Source organism: Xiphias gladius, chromosome 5 (assembly GCF_016859285.1).
Source record: "Xiphias gladius isolate SHS-SW01 ecotype Sanya breed wild chromosome 5, ASM1685928v1, whole genome shotgun sequence".
In the NCBI taxonomy this organism is placed as follows: domain Eukaryota; kingdom Metazoa; phylum Chordata; class Actinopteri; order Istiophoriformes; family Xiphiidae; genus Xiphias; species Xiphias gladius.
This window is the reverse complement of record NC_053404.1, coordinates 3384404-3391512: the sequence shown is the minus strand read 5'-3', so window position 1 is coordinate 3391512 and position 7109 is coordinate 3384404. Positions and strand designations below refer to the sequence as shown.

The following is a 7109-nucleotide window of genomic DNA, read 5'->3' as shown; positions in this document are numbered from 1 at the left end:
GTTTATTTGCTCCTTTTTGATACTGTTTCAAAGAAATCTCTCGCTCCCTTGTTCTCACTCTTACTATCTTAGTGCTCTCACTAGCTGTGTCTTAATAAATTAAGTCCAAATATTTTTTGCAGCTGTGAGTGCCTCCATGTCCTTTGTGCATTGCATCGTGGGATAATGGTCAACAACAACACACAGAAACCAAGTGGTTTTAGCATGAAGACTGGCTTTTTGAGTGCACTTTTTAGGTTTTCCAGAGTGAACGCTCAAAACCTGTTATAATAGGTATGTACATTTTTATAACTCTTGTAGAGTCACAAAGTATAAATCCTCTTCTTTTTCTGCATAGACAGTAATTACAAGGTTTGGATGGACATGAAACTGAATAATCAGTGCAAAAGATGATTAGCCAGCACATTTTCACTCCCAACTGATCACATATGGACGCTTGGTCAGGGCCCCTTAGGCGTCGGTACACTACAACATGAATGAAGCACTGCATTTATTAACTGCAGCAGAGTCACCGGGAGGTAGTTGGGGCGGATGGCCGGGGTACAAAGCACATGACTGTCACACCGGAGACCAACACACAGGGTTGCCAGGTCTGTGTGACGAAACCCGCCCAATACCAGAACTCAAAATATGCCTCTGCCACAACACCCTGCTTTTAAAGTCCAACAGCGTCTCTATCTTTGCCAAATGTCTTGTAATATCTACAAAGTACCGCCATAAATGTTTAGTGTGCCAGCATTAAAAGCAATTGTCCGAAGGCGCTGGGCAGCTGAGGGCATTACAGCATGTTGCATGTGTGTGTGTACGTGGGTGGTGTGTTGGCTTTTGTGAATGTGCTGTCAGTTGGGTAGGATTTGAGTATAGAAAATGAGCATTGAGTATTAAAATATGGATTTATAGGTAGGCTATTATTCCTGAAACTTGCTTACCCAACCAGTGGTTAAAAAAAAATTCAACCCCGATTAGACTAGTATTTAGAGCCATTCACCATACCAAACTGCCAGGACAAACATGGGGCTTCTCATAAATTAAGTTCAAATTATTCAAACTTAGACCTATAACAAAAACCTTTACTACGGTTAAATTATAAAGGAGGCTCATGTCTCTCAATGTCAAGGAACATTGAGGTGATCTTTAAATAATACCCCCAAATGAGAATTTAAGGCTGACAGTGCACCGCCATGCTAGCAGCTCTGAGAGGCTGGACTCGGGCACAGTGCTTCTTTGAGCTAAATGCAAATATCAGCATGCTAACATGCTCACAGTAGTAGTGTCAGCAGGAATATCACACTTAAGAGTGATGTGCTATGTTTACATTTGAAACTTTTTTAACCGTCCGTGACCGATAATGTTGTCAGAAAATACCAAGACATAACAAGTGTATCTCAGTGTTTATATTTTCTGTGCATCATTTGCCGAAACATACGCTCATAGAATAGAATACCCAGAATTTCTATTTGTGGTGGCTTTTTCCATCACAGGAACTAGGTTTTGAATTGACAAAACATTTCCTTTTCAATAATGCCTTGCTCTGAGACCAAGTATTCACTTTTCTGAGGTTCTCTATGGGCCTCTCTCTCTCTCTCTCTCTCTCTCTCTCTCTCTCCCTCTGTGCCACCCCAATGTAGTTCTCACTGTTTGGAGAAGGAAATGGGAGGGCCTTGTGGATCATGTAACTCACTTGAAACCGATTTCGGTCAAGCTATGTGACAAGGAAATTGATTTTTCCTTGTTGTTTTTCTTTCAGGATTGGTCCTACACAGAGCATTACCTGGGCTGTGTGACAGTAAGTATGACCTTTTATGATTTTACCTAAGTAATATGGAGGTTCTTCCGGTAACATGGGACTGCTATAGGTATGAGTTTTGAGTCTCATATTTGGAATTGGTTTGTGGTATTTGGTGTCTAAAGGGGTTTGACACGATTCACTTGCATTTAAAGGGGGAAAATGTTTCTCTTTGGAGATGGTTACCAGACAAAATAGAGTTGGTGCAGAAGACATATAATATGACTGGTCAGAAATTTATGAATGGAAAACATTGGCTTTTTGACAGATGTTCACATTTTGTTGAATTTACAAAACCAGAAGAACCTCACTGTAAGGGATTTTAGTCCAGACCATTGCATTTCATGACAAACAGGATCTTTGCTCTTACTGATATCAGTAACCCATAATTATACATTTCATAATATTTCCATTTATTTCCATTAGTTTTGAAATTTGTTTGGAATAATCAGATAGACACCGTAGCTGAATTGAGAGAACCACTGCTGAACACAAACATCATAACTGCACAGATGACTGACCCTTTACCTCCCTTGGTTACGCTACGTCAGCCAAGCTTTCCATTCTAGCAAGTTTACAGAAATAACAGATTTACCACTCAAATTTAAAATTATTTTTGAAACACTGGGTCTTTGATTTTACACAGAACTAAACTACAACAGTCTGCTTATCTCTATCCATCGACCCACAACTTTACCTCCCAAAATAACCGGTGTTTGACTGCTGGAATGACGAGTGTCACTAGCAGATTTAATCAGCTGGCTACATCAACACTAACTTTGCAGTTGGTTGTGAACTCTGTCTCCAGGCGACTTTTTACTGTTTTCATCTAACTCATTTAAAACATGAACTCAGCAAACAGTAATTACATATACACACAATACCAACATTCACAATATAATGCTGAAAGAGTGAGGCTAAAGCTACATGTTTCAGGCTAAAAGTCAGAATCCTCAAAAGTTGATAGAATTCATGTAAATAATGAGCAACACTGCTTTTGTGATGCAGGTTAGTCAGCTGTAGTTTTAGCTATACTATAGTATTTCAATTACAAATGTAATTGAAATGTTATTCATTCTAACATAACCCTATTTGGATGTTTACTACACGAAACGAGACTGTCCACCAGTAAAAAAAAAAACGGTTGTTTATCATTGTAACCATGACGACAAAGGTCCAGAATGCCTGCCACCATGGGTGGCGCTACCCTCTGATAGTTCGTATCAGAGAGTAGGGACAAATAACCTTCATGGTCATTCAGGTTGAGAGGACTTGTTGGAAAAAAAGTTTGATTCATACTTTAATGATCATATTTTCAATCCGTGTGTTTCACTTTTACAGGGGGAAATGGTCTGAGGATGAGGCCAAACAAATGAGTTTAGCAAACCTAATGCTAGCTCAGTTAGCATGGGCTGGGGCTGCTATTGGATACTTCCTCAAATAGTATCATCTGGGACCATCTCCCACACAGTGGATGTTCCACTGCTGAAGGGGGATTTTTCTAACATAGTTAGTACTTACCTAATGATAGGGTTCTTGGCTTTTAAAGTAACATTATGTTGCTACTGCAGATATTGGTGAGCCAAACAAGCTAACAGTTGCAGCTTACTTTGGAGCATTCAAACACAGTTTAATCCATGCTTTTCACTTGTACTATTGTGTATTTGGTTTTGGAAAAGCGATAAAAAAGAAACAACCCTCCAATCTCTTTGTATATTAAGGATCGCTCTTACTACAACTCAAATATGTATAATAAAACAATGGACTCAAAGATCACACCCAGTCACTTGAATAAATATTGCTCACTGAGCACATAAGCTAAAAAAGTTTTCTGTCTTCCTGGTTTACTTCCATGTTGTGTTACCCACTGCACATGTGCATTAGTGTTTCTCCTGGTCGGCCCTTAGACCTAACATTGAGTTGACGACACACAAATAAGATTTGCTTTTCTTGGCTCTGGGAAAGTTCTGCAAATATAAAACCTCCATGGATCGAAAATTCATCATGCAGAGAGTAATAATTGACCTTGTTTGCAATTGGAGGTGTTCTGTCCAAGCTGAGTGGTGGCGCCATATCCAGCTCTCTCAATACATCAATGCTACAACCCCATACACACCACTTGAGCCCTGCCAAACTACGGCTGCTGAGGTATGATTGGACATTCATACTTTGAGGGAGCGGGGGGAGCGGTTCAGAGAACGGTCAATTGAACAAAAGTCCAACAACATGATTTGAGGTGTATTGTCATCACGGTGTAGCTTTCTGTGTGAACTCTCCTCCTTCCAAAAAGTTAAAGTTCAAACATCCACAGTTCAAGTCCATTACTTGCCATCTAGCTCCGTGAGAAGCCTCAGGAGGGACTGGCTCATCCCCATCCATGGCAAAGACACACCTTTGTCTCATAATTGAATGCAAGACAATAGGCAGGGTTATTATCTCAATTTTACTCTCTCACCCCAGACACACACACGCACACACACGCACACGCACGCGCGCACACACGCACACGCGCACACACACACACACACACACACACACACACACACACACACACACACACACACACACTCCCTTCTCATTGCATTTCAAACCTCACATAAATAGAGCGGGGGATTTTTTCCTCCTCTGTCTCACAAAGGTGAGGTTTGCCACTTATCAAATCAAACATGGCACATAAAATGGGCGTCTTTGTCAGCGGCCTCTGTGTGTGGGAGAGGTAGAGGAGGGGAATACAAGGTCATTCATTCATTTTGTCGCTGTAGGGTGATGAGGTTTGGGGAAGGAGGTCCTTTCTACCACTGTAAGAGACTAATTGACCATAATCACGACAACAAGAGTGATTTACTATAGTTATCTGTCTGAATTCTTTACACACTTTTAACACTGTAAAGACTGTCTTAGATAGTATCCTATTTTGGTTGACTGGCTAATACACTGCAAAAATCTTAATCCATATTAACTTTTAGTCTTATATTCAGTGTTGTATATGTGAGTGTATGTATATTGTGAATGGGATTTCAAAAATTCTCCTAATGGAATGAAACAGTTCCAGGGGGAATTACAAATTGAGTTAACGGCATGAACAAAATGGAAGAGAAATTATTTACTGATTGGTTATGTCTGATTTTTTAAGGTAATTTTTTTTTTTTTAATTACCACTTAAAAAAATAAAAACTATACATCTTTCCAAAGAGTGGCTAAAATCCGATGGGCTGATTCAGATGGACTGACCAGAAACAAGGAGCAAAAAAAAAAAGCAAGCAAATGAAAGAATGGGAAAGTGAGGCACCCACTGATGACCTTTATGAACTTTGTAAATGTGGAAAAGCTCAGGGAAAGAAAAAAAAAACTCAACATAATGTAAATCTAGTTTGAGAGGCCCCTCTCTCCCTCAGTTTCAATGTCTCTCTCCCTCTCTTTCTCTGACATGCAGGCCTCTGTCCTGGCAGCCTTGGAAAATGTCAGGCCGTGGACTGGCAGAGGATGAAGGACTGTGGGCGGAGGACGGGTGGGAAGAAGGGTGGGCTGGGGGGGTTTGAGGAAGGGGCGGAAGAATGACGTTTCTGAGGTTTTCAGACACCATATTTGTCTAACATTTCTACCCATTTTGAACAAGTTCAGTCACAGTTCATGAAACAGAGCACCTCCATTTACTGGTCTCCTTTGACAAGCCTGTGCTTTATGCTAGGGCTCCTATGCACACCCATACAGACAGGGAGACAGAGTGCGTGTGTGTGTGTACTTAGAGTGAATTCACAAAGTAGATCTTCCTGAGATTGTCCCTTTTAATGAGAAATTCAGATCACAGACTTTGGAAATCCTGAAAAATTAAATCCCTTAAGACTGCAAAAATGAGTATTTCTTATATTGAAAATGGATCAAATGACTCTGTGTTGCAAATGGGCTCATCTTTGGAACCCACAGAAAACCTGGGGAAACCTGACTCTGCGGTTCCCCTCAGCTCTATGTAGCCTTTTAGCCTCTTTAGCTAGGTGTTTTGGTTCTTCAGGTCACACACTGTTCTCATTAACCTAATTTCCAGCCGCAGCAGGCAGTTATTTTCAGTGTTAAAGCTCAGAAAAGCCAACTGTACACTACCTGTCCAGCACCAAATAGCAAACAAAGTTTGTAACTAGCTGGTGAACTCCAGGAGCATTCAGCAGCCAATGAGACAGAGCTTTCCCTCAAGACTTTGTGTAGTACCAAGCTACACTAATAGGAGAGTGACTATTGGACAGAAATGTTGGTCTTTGTCTTCTGGATGTGTAAATAGCCAATTTTACTTGCTCATTTGCATTTCGGCTTTAAAATGTGATTTGATGTCAGTGTTGTGTTTTCAGCTTGTGTTAGTTCCCCCAAGTTGCCAAAATATCAATCAATGCAGATTTAACTTGTCTTTAACTTGCTTCTCCTCTTTATCCCGTTCTCTGTTATTTGTACAAAGTTCGTAAAAATTATATTTAGCAGGATTTACCGCATCACCATACCAAATATGTACTATAAGTGTATGTATAATGTGTGTGCAATAATAAAGCTCAGCCTTGCAGATACACATATCCAGGCGTCTCATCTTGATTGATAAATGCTGCTGATTTATGCCTTTAATTAAGGCCTGACCATTGGCAGAGAGGTCAGTCCGGTGTGTGTCAATGTGGCGCTGCAGCCCATGATCCATCATAGGTTTGGTCATTCCAAGAGAGAGCAGACATCATGAGAGAGACAGAAGAAGCACAGAGAGGTTGAGAGACCTAGACAAAGACATAGTAACAGAGAGGAGAGCATGATAGTGGCACTGCCTGGGTTTATGACCAGGGCGGGCAAAGGCGACCAGGGGTGGGCGGAGGGAAAGACATGGATCAGAGGCACTGACGCCTTCAGACAACAATGCAGTGTTTCCTCTGTAATCCTGTGATTCATTGGGCTCAATGGAAGACACTTGATAGCAGATGATAATGAAACTTCAACCCCAGACAGCCTGGCTGCCAGGGGCTTTTCCTCACCAGGCCAACAGCCACTTAATGCACGCTGTCTGACCGGACTGTTTGTCTTTCATTCGCAATCTCTAACACAGGGTGGTTCTGCCCAGCAATGAGCTCATTCTATCTTTAAGGGAGTCATTTATAAATCTACTGCAATCACCTCATTTCAGAAGTGAAGGTGTGTTTGATTGTGTGTACGCTTGCTACCTGGTTCAGGCTTGGCAGGTGTCTTTTGGGTTTGGCTCGGGTTGAGGCTGTTGCAACAAATGTCAGGCTTAAATACCTGTGTAACTCAACAAGCTGAACTTTCACGCCACTGTGCAAAGCAGCACACCATCGTCAAA

At 41.2% G+C, this 7109-nt stretch overlaps 1 long non-coding RNA gene across 1 annotated transcript; it reads left to right on the top strand.

Annotated features, from left to right (window-relative positions):
• The first annotated feature begins 1745 nt into the window (after positions 1–1745).
• On the top strand, positions 1746–5278 carry LOC120789529. Its single transcript, XR_005707408.1, has 3 exons — positions 1746–1786; positions 3829–3934; positions 5220–5278. It is a non-coding gene; the product is annotated as an uncharacterized LOC120789529 (long non-coding RNA).
• Positions 5279–7109: the final 1831 nt, after the last annotated feature.